This window comes from Pholcus phalangioides, unplaced genomic scaffold (assembly GCF_987345545.1).
Source record: "Pholcus phalangioides strain wild (caught in Gottingen) unplaced genomic scaffold, Ppha-v1.0 ptg000004l_1, whole genome shotgun sequence".
Lineage (NCBI taxonomy): Eukaryota > Metazoa > Arthropoda > Arachnida > Araneae > Pholcidae > Pholcus > Pholcus phalangioides.
In genome coordinates, this window is record NW_028301597.1 from 21,445,077 (window position 1) to 21,468,164 (window position 23,088).

The 23,088-nt window shown below is 36.5% G+C and overlaps 1 protein-coding gene across 1 annotated transcript in view; it reads left to right on the forward strand.

Moving 5' to 3' along the window:
- The first annotated feature begins 323 nt into the window (after positions 1–323).
- Positions 324–23,088, forward strand: part of LOC149086750 (sodium-dependent transporter bedraggled-like) — a 114,791-nt gene continuing 92,026 nt past the window's right edge. Inside the window, exon 1 of the mRNA XM_089231111.1 lies at positions 324–605. The gene's annotated coding sequence lies outside the window, so the exon portion shown is untranslated. The remainder of the gene's footprint in view (positions 606–23,088) is intronic.

A 23,088-nucleotide genomic window follows, 5' to 3' on the forward strand; every position in this document is an offset into this window, starting at 1 on the left:
CAATAAATTTATCTAACAAAATCGCGTTAAAAGTTTCGTTATGAATCCATGGTGATTATTTCCAGTTTCAGTTGCAAGCATTTAATTCTTTTTTGCAAAATTTCGCAAGCGAGGCTCATCCATTTTTTCCGGCTGTCTTTCGACAGTTAAATTTCAAAGGAAAACTTCATCTGTAGCAAATTTTGCGTTCATCCCAATTAACACCGGTTTGTTTCGCCCGCTTGCCAGCAGATGGCAGCACCGCGAGTGCTCTCATTCATCCGAAACCGAGAAGGGGAAAAAACCAAAACAAAATAAAAACAGATTTTTCGCGCGTGGTTTCTACACTTGTCTTGAAAGTATTCATCGGAACAAGGTTGCTGTGGTGAAAGTGTGTTGTGCGTGTGCTTATATTAGATTGATGTTAACAGCGTGTAGAGTCTGGGAGCCGGTTACTCGTTCCACGTCTTCTTACACGTGCTTGGTCTGATCTGGAGTCACTTAATCACTTCGGCATCTCACGTTCATCTGATTTCTTTGATCATTCTATCAACGAAACTCAAATTATTTTCCTCTAAAAGTTTTTAAGAGAAATTGTGGAGTTATATTAGTCTGGCAACGTGAAGGTATGTACGGATTTTGAGATCCGATATCTTTTGGAAATATTGAATGTAATTTGAGAAAAGTATAATTCACATTGATCAGGTTTGATGCCGATAATTTTCATAACTTTCTATTGAATTTTTTTTTGGCTGAAGAAAAACATCAAGGGAAGTATCTAAAAACAAAAACCTACATGCAGTCTAGACAGAACCTGCAATCAAGATCATTCATTATTCGGAAATAAGATGAATTTAAAAAAATTCCAAAATTTCGGTGGCAACTAATGAGTTTTATTTGACGATACTAATATAAAAAAACCATCAGGATGAATAGAAACGATATCAATATTTTCATCGGCAGCAGTTTTCAATTAAATTCAATGGGTTAACATATTCAAAACGTTAGAACAGCGTTTTACGAAATTTTTACTAGTCTTTTGAGATGATTACGCATGTTATGGGGAGTATTTGAAACAGTATCCAAGTTCTTGAACAGAAAGGTGTGTAATGTTTTTTTTTTTCACGGGGGAACGATTGACGGTTAGGAGACTGTTCTGCGGAACCAAAAAAAACAAAAATTTCGCAAAAAAAAAAAACAAAAAGAAAAACACCAAAATACACCAAATATATCAGTGAAATATTTCGCAGCTGTGAACAAGTAGAATTATCACTGGACGGTCGAAAGAAAACATCGATTCCACTCTTCATACACGATACATAGGAAAAACTCTAATTTTGTATAGATACTAATTTTTGGGAAATTTTCATGTCTGTGCCTTTACCGGGACTGAAACCCGGGTCCCTCGAGTCCCGGTAGGGGCAGAGATGAAATTTTTTCAAAAATTAGTATCTCTACAAAATTAGCCAGTTTTTTTTGTAGCTATATCTTGGTGTGTAAATACAAGACCACAAGAGACAAAATACCCAGCGAGGTGGCTCCAGCTAACACCATTCATATATATACCATTTCCCATATGGCAACATGACATTCCCCCCCATCATTATATAAATCTCATCTCCCACTTCTCATTTTGCGAGAGGAAAGCAAATAAAGTCTAATCCTGTGATCTGCACTCTGATTTAGCGCAAGCCTCGCTTAGCGCCAGAAATTTTCAGTGAGAAAATCTTTCACACATAGGGATTACACAGGTTCAACTATGATTCAAATATAACACCACACTTATAGCGTCAGAATAATGTGAAATAAATGGTGGATTGTTTAATCATCATTTGACTGTATATGCTCACACCCAATGGGTTGTAATATTCAACTCCTCTTGGAGAGTACGTCTTTCTCAAAATCCACTCTTTATGCCACGGAACCCCTCAGAAAAGTTCTCGCTGCACCCGAAATACCGATGAGAAACCTTGAAGCAACACATGTTCTAAAAATCACCTGGAGATTAATAAAATAAATAAATGAAATCACTATAAAATTAGATATACTGTGCTATTCTAATTATCCTGTAAATAATTCTATATAATTTTTTTAACAGTTCTGTTCTGCATAAAATTTTTAATAATTCTTCATGAAATGTTGCTTAAAATCCTATATACGAAAATTTTAAATAATTCTGCATAAAATTTTTAAATAACTCTGTATAAAATGTTTGAATGCTATGTGTGAAAGTTTTGAATAATTATAATTATATAAAATTCTCCTAAAAATTATGTGAAATTTTTTTTCAGAAATCTTACGATGTCACGAATACGTTGATCTAATCCCAATCTAAAAACAATCATTTTCCCTCCAGTATAACACGCATTTTCACCTCCTTCCCATATTCCATTCTATTTTCACTTATGTATCTGTCTTGTTGTATCGATTGTTTAATGGACACCATAAAAGCTCCGGAAGCTCATTTATATATAATATAGAGCTACATATACACACACAATGATCGGTCTGCATCAGAAGAAAAGGAAAAGATTGTTAGTTTTTTCTTTTCTTAGCAAAACCTCGTCACGAAAATCTTTTCATTCGTAGGTGGAACGACATGTTATAACGCACTCGCAAGGATCACTCATCCCTGTACATGGTTCTCAACGCCTGTCACACACACACACATACGGCACATGATGCCTGCTCGTTTTCCCACTATTTACGGCTTATCCTCCAAAAAAAGAGAACCACAGAGACCTTGGCTAGCAGGCCTTGGCCTTGGATTTCCATCATTGGTGTTTATAATCCTTCTTTTCTATCCTGTGAAGAGAGTAAAAGTCATGAAATCGTATTTTATCACTCAGCTCAGAATAAAAGACACAGTAAAATGATTTATTGTGTAATGAGTAAAAAGTAATTAATTTTTTTTTTTGCATGTCGTAGCTGTAAACACATCCTGTGAAGAATCATTTTGAGCATACATGCTCAACCAATGTCTCACGGAGTCATCTGATGCGGCCCATGACATCAAGTCAATCAATTACCCGGCTAACTAACAGATGCCTTAAGTCAGGGCCTGAGCTAGAGGAGGCCGGGGGGGGGGGGAGAAAGCAACTACCCCAGGTGGCAAAATTTATGGGACGACAGTTTCACGTGGGAATAAAGAACACCGTTACAAAATTATCGAATTTTACAGTTGTGGCGGCGGCACACATGGCTCTGCTTAAGTGACCAGCGGTACAGTTACAAATCACTGAAGCCACCAATAGCGCAGTTCCACATCACTTAAGGGAATCTCATACCTTTTAACATGGCGAAAACTATGCTCTAATATACAGGGGTTCTCAAACTTTTCCCACCCACGGTGCCCCCGACAAAGGTTGCGGGCGCACAGTTTGAGAACCCCCCTGCTCTAAGGAATATCATTGAAAATACTACTTAACCATTGATTTATTTCAAAATTTTTTACACATATTTTTGATTGTATATGCTATCCTATGTCAGTATAAAAATTTACATACCTCTAACACTTAATTTTTTACAAATTTTCAAAAAAAACCAATGCATTAAAAACCGAATTGAATAAATTGAAATTAAATTTTGAAATTAAAAAATAAGATTAAATTCAAAACTTAATTGTAAATGAAATTGAGTCAATGAAATCTCAATCTTTTGCCTCATTTCACGAACAGTTTTCCTTCACATATTTTGTGAATCAATTGTTATTCAATCACGTTGATGTAACGCTATTTTATCACACGCGTTCTTAATGCATTTTTTTTTGTTGAAAATTTGAAAAAATTCAAGTATTAGAGATATGCAAAACTTTGTACTGACATAAAACAGTATATATAATCGCTGCTGTGCGGGCGTCGTGCTGGACTCTCAATCGTGAGGATCCAGGTTCGAACCCCGCCGACGCACAGTGGTGGTTGGCTGAAGTTGGTTTTCTGCGGTTTTCCAACTGTAAGGCTCCCGTTTGAATAAGTCTCTCCATAGAAAGCAGCAGACTTTCTGCACGATACTTATAATAACATGTAATTCTAGCATCTACCATCTTTACCTCAAAATATGGACCCTGTATAATAAAAAAATATGAGTAAAAAATTTGAAATGAATCAATGTTTGAGTAGTATTTTTAATGATATTTCTTCTAGAGCAGCGGTTCTCAACCTTTTTTGACTCGCAGAGCCCTTTCTGATCTGCAATTTCTATGGCGGAGCCCCGTAGGCCTATTTTTTATTTATTCATCAATGTTACTGATTTATTTTTGTTATTTAAAATATATTTTTTTCAAATTTGCTGTTTTTTTTTAATTTTTCTCGAGCTTCCGCGGAGCACCTGTTGAGAACCGCTGTTCTAGAGCATAGTTTTTCACCATGTTAAAAGGTATGAGTGACCCCTTAAGTGATCAGTGGCATATTTACATATCACTTGAGTAACGTGTTGCGCAATTCCAGAGCATTCGAATGGCCCGCAACACATTTTCATATCACTTAAGTGACTCGCGACACAGTTCCAGACCCATCAAGTGGCGGGCAGCGTATTTCCCACTCTACTGAAGTTACCCGCGGCACATTTCCCCTCAACTGAAGTAGTCCATGACACATTTCCACACTACTTAAGTGACCCACAGTACATTCCGCACTACTTAAGTGATACCGCGGCACAGTTCCAGATCCATCAGACGGCCCGCAGCATATTTATAGTGTTCCAGACTCAGCCACGAAGCTGAGCTGGAAGAGATCTCGACAACGGGATAAGTCCAGCGGCAAAGTTCTGGCGTTCATTCATTCAGCATATTTACATATCATTTAAGTGACCCACGGCACATTTACACTCTACTGAAGTGACCGGCGACACGTTTTTTCAATATTTAAGTGACCCACGGCGTTTCCATACTGCTTAAGTGACCCGCGGCACATTTACCAACCACTTGAGTGACCTGCGGTGCTGTTCCAAATCACCAAAGTGACCCATGAGACATTTCCAGATCACTTAAATAACCCACGGTACAGTTCAAGGTTCGCTCAAGCGGCCGCGACAAATTTATAGATCACTCAAGTGACCCGCGGTGCTGTTCCAAAAGCACTAAACTAAGTACCCCTCACTCTAGTAAAGGCTGATCGCACTTGATTTAGGGAATGAATCAAAACTTCACATATGGTCTGATTTTTATCAATAACCACCAGATGTTTGCACTTCAACCCGTGCCCAAACCACAAAATGTTTCGAGACAAGAAAATTTTGAGTCATCTATTTGGCAAATTCTGTATAAAAAAATTTAAACGATTATGCACAAAAAAAAAAAAAGAATCCTGACACAAATGTTGAAATGCTGATAAAAATTCCATATTAAAAAAAATATATACATTTCACAACATCACAGTCTACAATTTTTTTTCCCCGAAGCTCTCGAGACGTTCGAATCTCTCGGGGAAACAAACGTGTTTATTCGTGTGTTTATTTTTTCTGGCGCGCACACGCTTGGTTTACCTCGGGCTGAGTAAAGATAGCTGAGTGTCCTTACGCTTCCTAATTTACCGGTAGCCCACACTATTGTACAGAAAATAATAAGAAGAAAGTAAGAAAGAAAACAAACATATTCATGGGCAAATAGCAGCAGCTTCTCCAACGAGATTTATGTAAACACATTCACGTGCCAGTCCCGTATGCACTTCTTTTTTTAAAGATCTTTCCTTTACTCCTGCGCCTTATACGAACTGAACGTATGTAGATTATTCCTGCGTTTTTAAACTCTTTTCTCAACATGTATGTTTTTTTTTGGATAACGAATCAGTGGCTTTTTAAGAGTGAGTTAAGAGCAGCGTGAAGCCAAGAAAACAGAGAGAAAAAACGTTTTTAACCGGCAGGCAGTTTAATAAGCGTACAGCACGTCATGCATTTTACTTACCATTAACATGCACTATTTGTTTCGGGTATCACTTCCCGTACCGATGTGTTTTAGGACACGAGCCAACGCTCATCCAGGCCGATCATTACCGTACTTTTTCCTTTCTTTATACCGTACGTTAGAGCTCGTTTGGAAGAGGAGTTCCTGTTGACCATCGGGAGAGAAAAATCAAATTTTAATAATTTTTTTGTAACTTAGCACGTGGTCACTGCTTTCATGAAAGGTGATGAAAAAATAGAGATATTTAATTTTTTTTTTATTACGGTAAGATACTGGATAATTTGGTAGCTGACGGATCGAAAAATTTGGTGTATAAGGAAAAGAAATCTGCATAAGTTGCACCGGAACCCACGAATCAAGCACTTTTTCCCCTTAAATATCGAGAGAAAATGAAGTGAATTAATACTAATTTAAAATTCATTAAAGCAATTTTAAATGAAAAGATTCCGTTCTAGTGTGTGTGATAGTCCAGTAGAAATAAATAAAAGTGTAAATATCACACTTTTGAACGCCATCATTCGTAATTCCTAGTAAGGACGGGACTGGAATCGATACAGTCATATTCACTGTCCGGTGATAATACCATTTTGGATCCGGGGGTACCCAGACCACGTCGCCTTACGGCGATATCGGCCTTTGTCCTCACGGACATGGATACCTCTGGTACTAGAGTACCGAGCAAGAGCTAGAAAAAAAAATTAACGTGAGCATCTCATGCGATAGAGGTGAAACTTCTAGGTGTGACATGACTAGATTCATCTCAATTAAATTTAATTTTAATTATTTAAAATTGAATTTAGAAATTTTAATTTTAAATAAGATTGAGCTTGTTGATCCCTTATCTCTCTTGAGCCTCCTCCTCCCTAGACTTGGTCCATTATACCTAATTTGCCCCTTAAACCCCAAGACACCATCTACCCCGTGGAATTCTAACGGTAAGTTGGCGTCATATGGAATCATAATTAAACCCTCTGCAAATCCCATGTGTGGCAGATTTGCTCGCTAAAAATTTCTGGCGATAATCGGGGTTTTCTCCAAATTATTGGGGGGGGGGGGAGGAAGGGCTGGTGCTATAATACAGGAGCGAAGAATAAGAAAAAAAGTGAAGCATTCTGGATGTATTCTGTGTTATGACAGCACAGCCTATTAGGAGCTGGCTTTGTGACGTCACAAAAATTGTGCCGTGCGCAAAATATACTCTCATGTGACCAAGGGGTGAGGCGTCACGGTGGGTAGTGTCGGGAAAGGTAGTACACTATCTTTGTCGGATACAAACCGTCAAAAAAAGCACCCCCCCCCAACTTTATTTTCTTACATGGCCGAATGTTTATTGACACCCCCCACTACAACCCATCTGCTTCTCGGAACTTCATCACATAATCAGTTATCCTACGGAACGGGTTTTAAGGAAAAATAAAGTGTTTCACTTTTTTGTGATGCATTTCTTTTCTCTCACAAAAATTCACTCTCGCCCGGCTTCAGAAGTTCCCCTTCAACAAGAACTAGTACCGAACGTTTTTAGTGCTTTCCGAAACTCATCGAGTACATTGACCAGTTCCGAAAACTTCGAGTACTAAAGTAGGACTTGAGTTAGCTTACCAACCATGACTAATTAATTCTTCTCTCTCCTCCACTATCTCTTTCTCGTTCAATTTATCAGTTTTAATAACCTCTTGTCTACATAAATTTGTTTATAGCCCTTCTCCGGTTCAAATTTTTCCAGATTTGGCCGGTGCCCAATCATTTTTTTCGCTCTTTCCGATCAAAATGGCTCCACTTCGCGATTTCAATATCCAATAGTTTTTTTTATGCAATCAGAGCTGGAATCGATACCATCGTGATAATCGTTATGCCTCATCACTGGGCTATGGCTGTATAATAAACTATCGGAAAATATTGCGAAGTTTAAAATAATCTTTACGAAAATCATATCTTGACAGCATCCAAAAAGAAAAACACATTTCTCGTTAGATAATAAATCTGCGTACCATTTTTTACCCTTCCTCTCATACATTTCTTTACGTGCTATGAACTTTATAATACCCATCATTATTATTATTTTTTTTACACATCAATAAGTCGATAACATGCATTTTTTTAATGATAAGAAGGTCCATGACCGTGGTCCGATTCACACGTGTTTTAATTTCCGATTTTTTTTTTCTGCATTCACAGTAATGAAACAATTATGATTGGCTTTTCGAAGGATTGCACTTGAAAAAAAAAAATCTTTTTCAAGGACGATTATGAAGGAATTCATTATAATAACCCCTCGTGTGAAGTCACAAGCGTATCTAATAAAAGATTCTTAAATCAAAGCCACGAGTCACTGCATCTAAATAATCACGATAACACCTGATTACTGGGAGGATTTCTCTTTTTATTACATCTGTGGTTCAAGGACCATTTTCTCTCGGATTATTATATTTATGGAAAAGTAGTCAAGTATGTAGAGAAAATAATTTTCTTTTCCGTAAATTTTACTACTGTAATAAGAAATATACCATATTGAGTCGATTATATGACTTTTTCTTTCTCCCGAATTTTCGTTCCTTAAAACTAAAGGATTGTCTTGTATCTCTTTCATACCCTGAAAGTACCACAAATGTGTGTGGGTTGCTTTTGCTTACTGTAGAATGTTTTCTTTTGACCTCAGAGAGTTAAGCTCTGACTTGAAGGATTGTGTAAGTTTTGAGTTAGAAATATGGTTAATATACACTTTGGTGGGCTTTCATTAGAGGGCAGCACTTAAAGTTAAACTTTCAGGGGAGGGGGGCTTTTAAGATGGCTTCCAGGAGGAAGTATCTCCGGTAAAAGTGTGATTTATTACATAAAATTCAGCAGTAAAGTTCTGTAAAAAATTTGTATGTGAAGATGAATATATATATTGTTTTAGCTGAAAAAATTTGAATGAAATTAATTATTTCCTCACAAAAAAAAAAATGGAAATTTTAGAAATAAAGATTTGCCAAGATTTATGTTTTTAATGCTTTTTTTTGAGTATCAAAAAAAGCAAAAACATTTCGAAAATTCCAAAAATTAATGCTTCTGGTCCGAAAGGGATATGGGAGTAAAAAATACCTCTCTCTTGATGTTTATTATGTGTCCCATATTAGATGGGCAATTTTTGGGTCATCTAATTCCAAATAGGTAGAATTTTAGTAACGATGGAAAAAAAGGTGTTCAGACTGAAAATATCAATGTTGGAAAATTTATTCGTTTTGGTTCACGTTTTCCTTGAATTTTGGTTTTCCTTCGATATCCATAGTTGCAAGCAAAAATTTCTCTGTGACCTCTGCCTTTCTAAGAAGCTGTAAATTTCGGTTTAATTGATTGTAGATATCCTACAATTTCCATTCAATATTTGTGTATTCAACTATAACATCTTTACGTACATGGCTGAGATATCTCGACCCAGAGTAGGTGGAAGAAACACATTCGAGCTGTGTCTTTTATTTTCCTCTCTTACGAGACACTTCACTGGTAACTCTAAGCGAATTGTTTTCTTGTTTTGAATTGCATTTTTTTTTTACCTCGTAAAGTTTACTACTAAAAGTTTTGAATACGTTTTTAATGGTGTGAACCATAGAGGCTTAAGAGCAAATCGTGACGCTTAAATTTTCTTCAAAATCAGAATTTCTCATCCGATTCGAAACAGGCGGCAACCTTAACCGAGCATGATTTCGTAACGATTAATATCGACGAAAGCGTACACAATAGATTTCAAAGATTTTACTAAACACGATAGATTTCAAAGAAATATTCATCATTCTGAAAGCACACCATTAAAGAATTTCAAGCATTCAACGTGAGGCTAATTCAGTTTAATAAGAGAATAATACACAACACAGAGTATTTCACCATTAATGAAATCCAATAGAACCACGAGAACGATAAATATAAAATTCCAACCTATTGTTTTGATACAAAACAAATCATGCGTTCCATTAGATATCAACGTAATTCATTTTCATGGTCGAAAACGTGTTTTTCACGCGTATATACGAGCGCGTGCTTTTTTTCTTTTCTGTCGATGAAAAATAAATATTTAATTATATTTTCTTCATAAATATGCTAACGAGACAACTTTAAAAGGAAAAATCAACGACCAATCACGAAACGGGGAAATAAAACGCATTGCGACGTGCTTTTTGGTTCGTAAATAATTACGATTTATACATATTTTTTGCTTTCATTTCGGTAATTATTGTATTTCCTTGAAGGATTCCCTTTCTCTTCCCGTTCCAATGGAAGGAAATAACCGATTGAAGAAATACTCCCATTCATTAATACACATGTCATACATAATTAATCTATTTTTTGTTAAGTAATAACTATTTTCGCTTTCCTAACTGTTATATACTATTATACCTACGTAATGTAAATATGATAAATCGGTTATCATGTATCGCCACGGTATGTTTGATAAATTCACCACTTTTATACTCACCGACGATTATGCATAATAAATAACCAAGCGTCGTTGATAAAACTTGATAAGTGATAAAAAAAGTTATCACTTTTTACCTTTGATAATAATACCCGAACGCACCTGGTAAATTTGACAAATTTAATAACTTAAGATAATAAACTTGAAATTTAGCGCTTTTACCGGTGATTATGCATACTGCCCCACTGCCCATGCTTATCTTCAAAAAGAGCACCCCCCTTACGGCAACTTTCACATGCGTATGCCTGAAATCCGTATTAATCGTAATTCTTGAAGGCAATTGTTACAGGGTATTTAATTGAAACGTTGCTCGCGAGCACGGAATCGGGCATGAGCATTGAGCACTCTTGGTACTCATGAGCAACAGGTTGAAGATAGCTATCTAAGTGTAATCGGTGAATCTAATTAATGTGAAAAAAATTCACAAATGAGTCTCGGTAGCATGTTTGATAAAAATAGTCGGTCCCCGATATAACGAGTACCCATTCAATGTATTTCATGATTTAACGACTTTTCTTCGAATCTTGTCCCTGTACGAATATTTGTGTCGATCGCAATCCCGTTATAATGATTTTTATCGACTATTTAACGAATAAAAATATCGGCTTTATTTGGTTCGTTCAATCGAGGGTTCTACTGCATTTTCAAAACGGACATCTATTTTCTAAAATATATGTAGCAAAAAAGAAAAGATGAGTAGAGCAAGTCTTTCCTTATTCATTCGTTATATCGGGGTACGATTGCAAAATTTGTGAAATTTAAAACCATTATATCGGGATGCGATCGTAAAATTTGTTGAAAATGAGTTCGTTATATCGAGGTCAGATTTCAGAATTCGTCAAATGGGAGTTAATTATGAGTTATTTCAAAATGGCGATTATGCATTATAACCGGCAAATGAGATGAATTTAGTTCGATTTTTCAAATTTACCGGCGACGCTTGGGTAATTATGGATAATCACCGGTAAAAGTGATTAATTTAGGGAAATTTATTAAACTTACCAAAATGGTCGGTGATTATACATAACATCCGGCTATTATTCATAATAACCGGATTTATCATATTTGTCGTAACAGTCATTTATGAAACGGAAATATCCAGGGTGTATCTCTCACGTAGTTTCGTAATACTGTAATATCGCTAAAGTTTATAGGGGTGGTCAAATTATTCCGCATTGTGGAATAGTGACACAGTAGAAAAACATCGTGAGGTCACTGCCATTTGTTTTGCCCTTATTACAGTACCCGATTTTTTTTTTCAGAGTACATAAAATAATAGCCCCATTGAGAGGAAAAAAAAAACCATAATATGTATTTCATATTGCATCTCAGTACGGCTTCCATTCGCAGCCGCTTTTTTTTTTTTTTCGCATTGAGAGATTGAGGTCAGCTTTTTATTTGGCCTTTCATATATGTCAGAGGACGGATGGGCGTGATTGCTATTGTCCATCGGTTTCAGGTTGAGGCAATACCTGCGACAGATAAAAAAAAAAAAAAAGTTTGAACGTGTTTTTCTGTAACACTGGGTGCGGAACTTCAGACGGAATATCCCTATTTTATATATTTGGTAAGTTGTGAAAATTAAGTTTTTTTTTCAACTACGTATTATAATTCCATTGAAATATTTACTTCTTTGAAAAGGTTGTTACGCGCATTTTCTTCTGGAGCTAAATTTTGCAAAATTCAGCAAAATTTAAAAGATTTTATTTCATTTTTTTTTTTGAGAACTAGTGTAACTTTTTTATATTAGTGTTATTCAATTGTTTTATAACTACGGACCGGTGAAAGTAGTTGAGGAACATGCGGATCTGCGGGAATGGGAGAAATAATTTTTGAGGACCGGCAAAATATAAATGAATGGGAGAAAAAGTAATTTTGCGCACAGGTAAAAATATAAATAAATGAATAAAAAGGGTGAATGCATGAATATGAGAAATAATTTGCGGACCTGCAAAAATACATTAACTGGAGGAGTAATTTGCGGACCTGCAAAAAGACATTAACTGGAGGAGTAATTTGCGGACCTGCAAAAAATACATTAACTGGAGGAGTAATTTGCGGACCTGCAAAAAATACATAAACTGGAGGAGTAATTTGCGGACCTGCAAAAAATACATTAACTGGAGGAGTAATTTGCGGACCTGCAAAAAATACATTAACTGGAGGAGTAATTTGTGGACCTGCAAAAATACATTAACTAAAGGAATAATTTGCGGACCTACAAAAATACATAAACTGGAGGAACAATTTTGCCCACCGCGCGAAAAACAATTAAGTAGACATTATTCCCTGATCTGCTGACAGCTGAAGAAAAACCGAAATCAAAGATTGAAATAAAAACCAACTTAGAAACGGTGTAATATTTAAATAAACTATATGCAGAAGTTGTGTGAATTCGGCGTAATTTTTTGCGGACCAGCAGTTGAAGAACACTGATTTAGATAAACTTTGGTATTCCATTGATTCCTTTATGTTTCTCATAGTTCCTTTAGTTTCGATTTTTTTATTTTGAATTTTTTGAATGAATTACGCAATATTTGTATTTGTCAAATAAATAAAAAATTAACCCGAATAAATAAATCAGTGCCGTATACTTTATGTTAATCTTTGAATCGCAGTAATTGAACTCTGTTCATATGAGCGATGCATATGGTAATAAACGTTGCAAGCAACCTATACACGCGACTATAAATATAACTACTGCAAGATAAAACTACGAATGCGAATCCCAAGACAGCCTCTCGCGGGATGGTGTGTGACCAATATTAGTACCCATTGGTTGAAAAACGTTGGTCTGTTCAGTGATTTCCAAATTATGTGCAACCAAATATTATCGATTGTTATTATTATCAACCAATACATGTATTTATCTGGGCTGCTGTAGGAGGATAAAACACTATAACAAAAATAATGAATTGGGTAGTGATTCTCAACCTGTGCCACGGTTTTTTAGGTTCTAGGTTGCCGCTAAAATGTCTCTAGATCAGGTTGGGTGTCACGACATGCATTTGACATTCAAATTTAAGTTATGAAGGAGCAGTGGATGCAGAAATTTGAGGGAATTCTCGGTTTAGATTAGGAGTCTCCAAGGTTTTTTTTTGAGGAATTACTAAGTACGGAGCATAATAGTTTTTTCATGTGTTTAAAAATCATTAAAATATTTCTGTAAGATTTTATTTCTGATGATAAAACATACGCGACTACAGAAATCCTATCCAGATACTGTATTTCAGAATTCATGTTTTGGTATTGGATATCGATAAGAAATCAGTTTTTGATATATGATTTGCATTTGTAATTTGATAAAAATATCTGAAGAAATTTAATACTGTGCTCAATATTGATTCGAGAACGACACAGAATGTTTAGGGAATGGAATCGTTCACACGTGCACTTACCAAATATGCTAATAGTTTGTTATCGGTGGTCTAGAGTCTAGACTATTTATAACTTCTATAAGAATTGAATATTTTTTTCGGATTACGTGACGTGGATTATGGTATCAATAAAAGCCGATTGAATATGTTATCTCAAGCCTTGAAATTTTGAGATGCGTTGAAAGAACGAAAATAACAGCCGATTACACAACCAATGAATACCAATTTTGCACTTCCGTTTTGTACATATGCATATACTTCTTAAACGACTCAGAAAAGCCATATGAAAAATATTTTTTTTTTATTTCAGCTCCATACACATATCCGATTTATGTAGTAACGAAAATGCAACTTAGAAAAGTGAAATTTTTCTTCCAATTAAGATGAATGACCAATACAAAAGAGCTTCAGGGGTCTTATCAAGAAAATAATAGGAAGTAGAGCATTCTCTCTATCTCGTTCAAAAAGATTTGTGCTGGGTAATCACTGTTTTTCCGCAATCGATAATAGCATTTTTCAAGTCTCTGGAAAGCGATAACTATCGATTTTTATTTTTTTATTTCTGGTATATACGGGTATCAGTTCAATAAAATGCGAGAGGAATCTCTGGAATGCGTGATGACCGAATGAGAAACGTCTATTCATCCGCAAGAACGAAGTCGAACAATATTTTGAACGCGAGGATTAAACGGAAGATCCAAGCGTTTAAATTGGCCATTGAAAACACGTCAGCCACCTCGCACCACCAAGAGCCTCCTTGTTTTCCGTTCTAATGGTTTTGGTACACGCGTGCAGTTTTCTCTTTCATGTCTATTTTGTGAATCACAATCTCTTACAGTTAATTCAAATGAGGATTATATCAAGATTTACTCATCGTGGCAGCTCGATTTGCCGTGGCAATCATTTCTTTGCATGTTTTCCGCCAATTTACAGGTCAATGGCATGGCAAAGCCCAAAACATTTTAATTCCCAACATTTAAAACACCTTAAATGGACGATGCACCTTAATGGACGATAAATTCCCTAACACTCCTATGTTCCGTAGGAAACGTATTTTATTCTAATCCGTGGTTCGTGCTTTTCAAACTTAGCGAATACTTCGAGATACGTGTTTTTATGTTACAAAAAAGTTTCATTTCCATATTCCCGTTTCAGACTTTTTGCTTTGTATTTATAGGAATAGTTGCGTCGGTATAGGGTAGCCATACATCTTGGTTTGATAGACCTGCGCTGGTAACCCACTGATTTTGAGTTGTTCTGGAAGAATATAATGTGTAACATGCAATTTTCTCGTTCTACTGGTCGTAAATAGGCATCTTTTAGTCAAACTTTGTGATATTTCGTGAGCATCGGCAACGTTTTGGTTTCGTTATTTTGAAATGTAGTTATCTTATGACGTGGAGGGTCATTCAGAAAAGTGTTAGAAATAAATATTAAATTCATTTAAATGATGAAAACTTCACACGAAAGTGAAATGACCGACTTTTCCTCAACACAGGCCGCGTCTGATGTCACGCTTTGCTACGAATAGCCCCAACTTCTAGTTGATGCCTTTTAAAACCACTTTCTATTCATGAGAGAAATCTATGTATTCGATACTATTCATGCATAAACGGGCAGAGTTTGATGGCCCAAAACGTTAAATGAATAGGAAAGACTAACAAAGTCTTTTTTTTTTGCCGGGTTTTTACGTAAAAAGTGGCATCATTTAAATTTTCAAAATTGTATTTAAGATTCCAAAATACAGAATGTTAAAAATCAAGTTCAATTAGATAATATGCAGCTGGCTCGCGCGACAGAAGCTCTCTGTTCGCTTTGCATCCTGTTTTGAATCCTTAACATTATTCAAATATATTTGTGGAGATCGAAAGATAAAACATTTTTTTTTTGAAATTCAGATATAAATATATAATTCATGGAAGAGAGCAGATCAACTTTGCCAAGAATATTAAGAAGTCACCAACGAATAAGGCAATCACACGAAAAATACAAAAACTATTTTCTAACCGAAAGTTAAGATTTCGTATTCAACCCAAACGGGATCCTCAGTCAACGTGGTTAGAGGTTAAATACATTTTTTCCCTCTGAAAACGACATACATTGTGTGTCAAAAATACATTAGGAGTTTTTGTACATATGTGTGTATATATTGTAATATATACATTTGTGTATATATTGTTTATAATTTGTGTTAATTGCATTTTTAATTGGGTTGCTGTATTTTTGAAATATATGACATCCATATTTTTATGGGCATCTTTTTATCAGCCACCTCGTTGGGCATTTTGTCTGTTGTGGCGTTGTATTTGTATTTTTGTATTTTTCGTGTGCTTGCCTTATATTCGTTGGTGACTTTTAATATATCATTTAGTCTTCCAAATATATTTATCTCATCGATCCGATTCTCAGAAAAGAAAAAAAAATCTTATCGTCGCCTTTGCTAAGGCCGGGATTACACTATAAAAGTTTGATAAAAGTAATTTTATAAAACTTGTAAAATGCCACCAATAAGATTATCAGTTTCATTTGCTCGAATGTAACCTATGAACTTTATTGGTTGAATTTTTTGAGTTTTATGCAAGGGATTTTATCAAACTTTTATAGATTAATACTGACCTAAGAACGATCCCAGGTTGTATTTGAAGCGTTTGCAGCCCCTCGACGGATGGTATCTCCTACTTTACGAAACACTGTAACAATTAAGCCTTCCCGTGATTTTAAAAATTTTCACTGATCCGCATTATAATTGGCACAGTGGAGAGATAACCTTCTGAAGTGCGACATTTTTATTTCACGGATAAGACTCACAACTTTGTGCAGGTTATATTGCTCTTCCCCCCTAAACTCCGAAAACAATTACTATTGATACTTAACTGTACACGCACGTCATACACATTCCTTTGCGGAATTCCTAACCAATCGGTACATACCGGAATGTGCGTACTCGGTGTAATGTGTGGCCTCTGACATACAGTATTTCTGTCGTCAGAGAGTTGTGCTCACTCCGTATTCTTGCTGGTGCTGATAACCAACTTCCATATTTTGAAATGAAGATGGCAAATGCTTGAGTTTTCGTGCTATGTAAATATCATATTGAAGGTCCAAGAACAATTTATCGAGGAAGAGAAAAATTCTTTCTAATACTCATACACTACTCCGAAAGGAAAGGGGAAAAAGGCATATGTGTGTATATACAGTCGAATCCCGTTATAACGAAAGCCAAGTGACCGGAGGAATCACTTAGTTAAAACGAAATTTCGTTATAAAGGAATTCCAGGTTACCTAGCATTGTTCCTATGCAAACTTATTTGGGGATTAAAAAGGTGTTCGTTAAAACGAGATTTTCACTATAACGGTATTCGTTAAAACGGAATTCGACTGTATATATATCAAACACCATCTCTCCCCTTCTGTTATTAAAATGGAAACAAAAACTGACTTTGCTCGCTGGCAGCTTATCTGACAGGTTGGGGGAATATGAAATTTACGGCGAAGAGCGGAATTCGCAAAACTCTTTAGGAACATGTTCTGAGAAGAAGCAAAGCTACAAAGTACCTGTACTTGTCATTTCTGAAATAAGAAGGTTTTAAGGAGGCGAGATACAGTATCCGGTAATTACTGAAGTAAAAAACACACCAAGTTGGCGAGGTATCTCGTGAATGCCACTGAGAGGGTTATACATCGCAGATGGTGCGATATCACAGAAAAGTTCAGGAATTCTCGCTACATTTTTTTTTCTTCTCACTTCGTCGGGGTCGGTTGAATACGCTCGATTGCCCTTATACACGCCCTATGTCCTCCTATGATCTATCACATATCAACAAATCGATGATCATCAAACAAGTCGAAGATAATGAACCGTGTACAAAAAGGCTAACTAACCTGTACCTATTCGAGATACCATCTCTCTCTTTTTTTGCATTTGAAACGGGTTCGAGATATATCTAGCGGAAAGAAACGTTTCTTTTTGGCTATTTGTTTGTTCTATTATAACCCCTTGAATGACTGACAAGGAAGGAAATACACCACTTGTAGCTCCTAAAATAAAAAAAAAACTAAGAAAAAGGATGAGTGATGAGAAGAAAAAAACCAGTGGGAAGATGTCCAATAGCATCACAGCTGCTGGGGTGTAACAATTACAAACAGGATAGTACTGTACTCTTGTGTCTGCGTGTGTGCGTGTTGTTATTATTTTTATTCTCTTCTCATAACTCAAAAAAAGAGTCGAAAGGAAGAAAACTAAATTTGCACAGGAAGAGTTGGAATCCAAGCGAAACATCTGTTAATGATCTGTGGTACAAGGAATTCCTGGATTTAACTTTACGAGGAGGAGGATGAGGTTGAGGTTAACTAGTCATTGAATGCACTTGACAAATGCCATTTATTTGCTTAATTGACGGAAACAACGCGAAAATATTCTCTTTTTCCTGGTAGTACGCATGTATATTAATTTATTCATTAATTCTATCTACGGCATTACACGACATCTTTTCCCTTCGGTAAAGATGATTATGACCAATCTCATATATGGAAATACTGTAGAACTTAATTCGAATTTGATAATTAGAAGTTGGAGGGGGGAAAAATCACGATTTTTGTGTGAGCAAATTTAGTTTAAAAATTCCGCAAGAGGTCAGAATTTGCTGTCCTAGATCAAGCTGTTAAACAACAAATTTTTAAAAGCAAATAAGTTTAAAAAATTTTGTTTTTCTCTACTTTTGTTTTTTTTGCTTTATCATTGTTCAGCTAGAGTGCATCGAGACTGTGTAGCAATTAATACCGATTTTATGCTTTTCAACCTATAGATCAAGGTGTAACATTCAAAATCTGACACTTCTATCGTTATTTTAAGAGTATGGAAAACATTGGAAAGTACAAATCGTAATATGTTAATAGTTAATGAAAGTGTATTTCTTTTTATATCATTAGAAATCATAAGCAAAAATTTGGGAAACAGTTTCATAGCGGGTGATCATAAACTGTTTCCGTAAATCAGGATTTTTGTCGAGAAATTCCGCAGTGATGCTGATTCTAGAACTGTGGAATAATGGAACAGCTGCGATAAATTATTAAAATTTGAGGAAACAGTTTCATAACCGATGGTAAAACTTTAATAATTGATAATTATCATCATTCGCGAATCCTGATGATTACGTAGCAGTTTGTTGTCATGTTACGGATCCAAGATAGATTAATTGGATAATTCTAACTCTTTTTCCAGTGACTTTGTACTTCGAATTAACCAAGTTCGACTGTAATGCGGCAGTTGCGACGTTTGAACTTCATTACTGCATTACGCGGTTTTTTGTTCCAAGCCAATGATGGCGCAGCTCAATTCGAGCCATTCAAGTTGTTAGCCTTAATGTTTCGAAAACAAACGTGTTCAAAATGGCTTTGATCAAACGTCATGGGGAGAAAGAGATCTTGAACCTCACATAGCCTAAGAGATACGTTGACGAAATTATGAAACAGTTGCCCTCTACTAATGAGCTGATCGAGATGTTTGCGGAAAGAAAATCTAATTTGGAAAAAATTAATAAGGAAAAGAAAAACGAAACTTTCCTAGTCATTAACGTGTCGTCAAATAAAGGGTGTCGGAAAAAACGAGTGCTACTGCTGCTCCAGAAAGAAAAGAAGACTGATGGGAAAAAAAAACTCCCATAATCCCTTTTCCCTCCATTTTTTTTTCTTTCAAACTTTGTTTCCTCTTTTAACTTTGGCGGGAAATTCCTCGAAAACAATTCATTCTTTTCCCAAGGCTGAGTCCCGAAGGATATTTATTTCAAGGGCTTCTTTTCACGATGTTTTTCCGCACGTAGCTCGCTTTCTCTGACACTGGCCTTGCATTGACACCCTGATACTGTAGTAAGAAGAGCTTCCCAGAAAGAAAAGAAAGACATTCTTCTGTAGAGATTGTCCTATTGTAATTACATACTGTATCTTTCAACTTTTCCTTTGGATATCCTTTCGAACGTGTGATTGTGGCGGTGGTTTGCGTGATAGTCTTAACACCAAAACACAACATTTAACGTGGAGCATGTTTTAATTATGAGTGTGCAATTTCCTTTTCGATAGGTGATGCCGTCAAGGCTTTTGTCAAGTTCTAATCGCGGATAGAAATTGTGTAAACATATTTTCACAAAATTTTTTCGCGTGAAATAACTGTGTGTAAATGAACTTTTTGTCTCGATTTTTCGACTGATTTTATTAAAAAAAAAAGATGGCTGAAAAGATTGAAAATTGCATGCTGTGAAGCAGAGGTTTTCCTTGAACAGTGGTTCTCAACCTTGGGTCATATGGTTTAAGTAAATTTCACCTGCTCAGACCGTATGAGTGACCAAGTGAGTGAGGTCACTCATATGGCCATTCCTTGGTCACTGACTTGATCACGAAAACGGTCACTCAATTACTCACACACTCACTTCGTCACTCATACACTCACCCTTTATATGGTTACTCACGCAGTCAGTCACTTGGTTCATTCCGGGCTGAGCCAAGACAGCCGGAAAAGCAAAAAAGGAGAAAAAAAGAAACGTGGAAGTCAGCCACTTATTTAGTCACCCACCCGCTCAGGGCAGGTGAAATGACCGGGACGACCCCTTGCGGTCCTTGGATATTCTGGAGGGGGGGGGGCACACGAGTGAAAATAAAGTGGAGTGGGGAGCCACGACATCTGGTGAAAGGGGCCACGTCCATAGAAGACTTGTCACTATCTGTCTGTCACTATAATCTTCACGAGAAGTATGAAAATGTGTAAACTGTGAATTCACCAACCGAGTATCAGCCCCTTAGAACATACTTTGCTCGTGGACCAGCAATATTGATTTGCATAGAATCTCCCCCCGTCCCCAAGAAGGGGAAAAAGCTCACTCTAGCCGAGGGTAGGCTTGGATCCAGGTTTATGTTTCATTTTTGCCATGCAGGTTCGCTTGATCATCACGAATCAATTTTTCCTCATATAATACGGTTCTTGGGATAGATTTTCAACCCCACCCCCTTCTGGATATGTGGATCTGGCCAACACCATCTATAGCAGAAAGAGCAGAAAGCCTTCGCGCGAAGCTCGTGACGTCTTGAAGAAGTTATTTCATCTGTAGCCATTGTATACAGCAGACCGACGCATGCGATATCTTTACCATTTTTTTGCAGTATAATCCCAGTCGAATGTTCTGGGAGGCACCAAAACAAAATTTCATTCTAAGACACCAGTAGCCACACAAATATGATTTTTTATAAATTTGTTTATTCTAATTAATTATATAATTTGTGTATAGAAAATTTATTTTCAATACGTCTGTCTGAGTTTGCTTGATTTTACTGTTCGCTATCGAGAATGTCCGCTAAAGGGGGGGCGAAATATATGAAAGCCCTATTCCACGGGACCGGGGATCAGAAAAGTGCCCGTTAAAGGGAGGTTTCCGTTAGGGGATGTTACACTGTATTGGCAATCACCGTTACACAAGATTTTCACACTGTACAGCAGAGGTCTTCAACCTTTTTTTCTAGTCGCGAGCACTGCCTGTACCTTGCATCAAAAGAAGAGCACCCCCTCACAGCACGTTTGACAATACGAATGCCTGAAATCAGGATGATTCCGATTGTTGAACGCAATTTGTGTAAAGTGTTTAATTATAAAGTTGATCAAGTGCTTGCGAGTGCCAAATCGGACCCAAGCATCGAGCACTCTGGGTGCTTCAGGGAGCACTATGGTGCTCGCGAGCAACGGGTTGAAGATGCCATGCTGTACAGTATATCTAAAGATTTCTCTCATTATAGCTTTCGGATTCTAGGTTTCGTATGAATTTTCTATGTGCGAAATAGACTTTGTTGTTGAACGATGTGAAATGGTCCTTTGAACTCGAATAACCAATTAATACCTCACCTTCACGTTTTTCCTTCAATGAGTTGTCCCTTGTTCAGCGAATCAGAATTGTGTCCTTTTAGGGGGTTTCACTTTGCTCTGTGCATTGTACTCAAAGTCAAATCACTACTTAAGAAGAAGGGAAAGAAAAATGACATTAATCTTCCCCTCCACACAGTGTTGTTATTAATTTCCTCTCCAGTGGATAGATAGCTCTGCCCTTGAACGACATTTAGTTTTATTTCCCCCTGGAACTAATGGTTTTTACGTTACTTATATATACGATGGACCTACATCTGAAGGAGGCGTGGTAAAATGACTTCCAGGGGCATGAAAGACTATATGTACTGTTCATAACTTCCCCGCCAAGGGGGAGCCTCAGAGGTGCCTAGGGGGCGATCATACTTATTTCACTGTTTTTTAAACCATAAATTTACAAGTGGATCAATTTATCAAGTAAAAAAAAAATTGGTCTAGGGGCTTTTTCTGGGGTCTATAGGGGTCCCCCTTTAATAAATTGATTTTCGTTGTGTAAAAATCAGGCCATTTCATTATTTTGGGTTCTTTTTATTACAATTTTGTGTATAGAGTGTCCCATGAATTCGTAAAGTTTAAAAATTCATAAAAATTCAGAGCATTGCTATATTTAAATTGCGATTTGTGATGTTCTCACGAAGAGGGGGGGGGGGATTTTTTGTTTGGTAGAAAAAGAAGTTTAGTTCTTGAATTTTCTTCGATAGAGGGTGCTTCATGAGAGCAAATCACTGGAAATATGCTAATCAGAGTCCTTCTGAATGTGCAGGATATATGATTATCTCATGTTTGAATTTTCCTGTTACTCTTTCTCTCTCTCTGGCGCGCTTTCATGAGGTTTTCATTCTGATGTTGACATTGACGGGTAAAGTACTATTGGTGTGAAGTTGCCACGACCTCAGCCACGACTCGCCGGTTGAAGCTTTACGAGCGTTTCGGACACAGAAGGGATTGAAGAAACGGTCAGGTCTGGCAACTAATGTTTTGCGTAAAGCGCCATCTATCGACAAAAATTTAAACTATTTTTTCTCTGTGCCAAAAGAAATCTCCCCTTGGTAAGATTTTTTTCGCAAACCGCATTTAAATACAGTAACTGCCTTTATATATATGAATATTTAAACTATTTATGGATTTATCGGGAACCCGGTACTTATTAACCATCTCACAGGCACTGACGAGATATCTCGCCTTCTTGAAAGCCCTTAATTTCAGCAATGACAAGCCCAGACATTTTGTAAAGTTAAAAGATTTCTGAACGGAACATATTTTCCTGTCTCTCTTATTTTGTACCGGCTCAAAATCGGAGAAGAGAGCCTAATTCAGGAAAAAGATATGACATTTTACAGGGGGATATCTGATATGCCAGTTAAAGGGTTACATTGCACCTGCATATACAGATGAATGATACTGACGAGTGAAACTCAAATATTCCTTCCAAGTTCAAAAATTGATCTATTGTTACTCCCCTTACCCTCTTAGGTCAGACGAT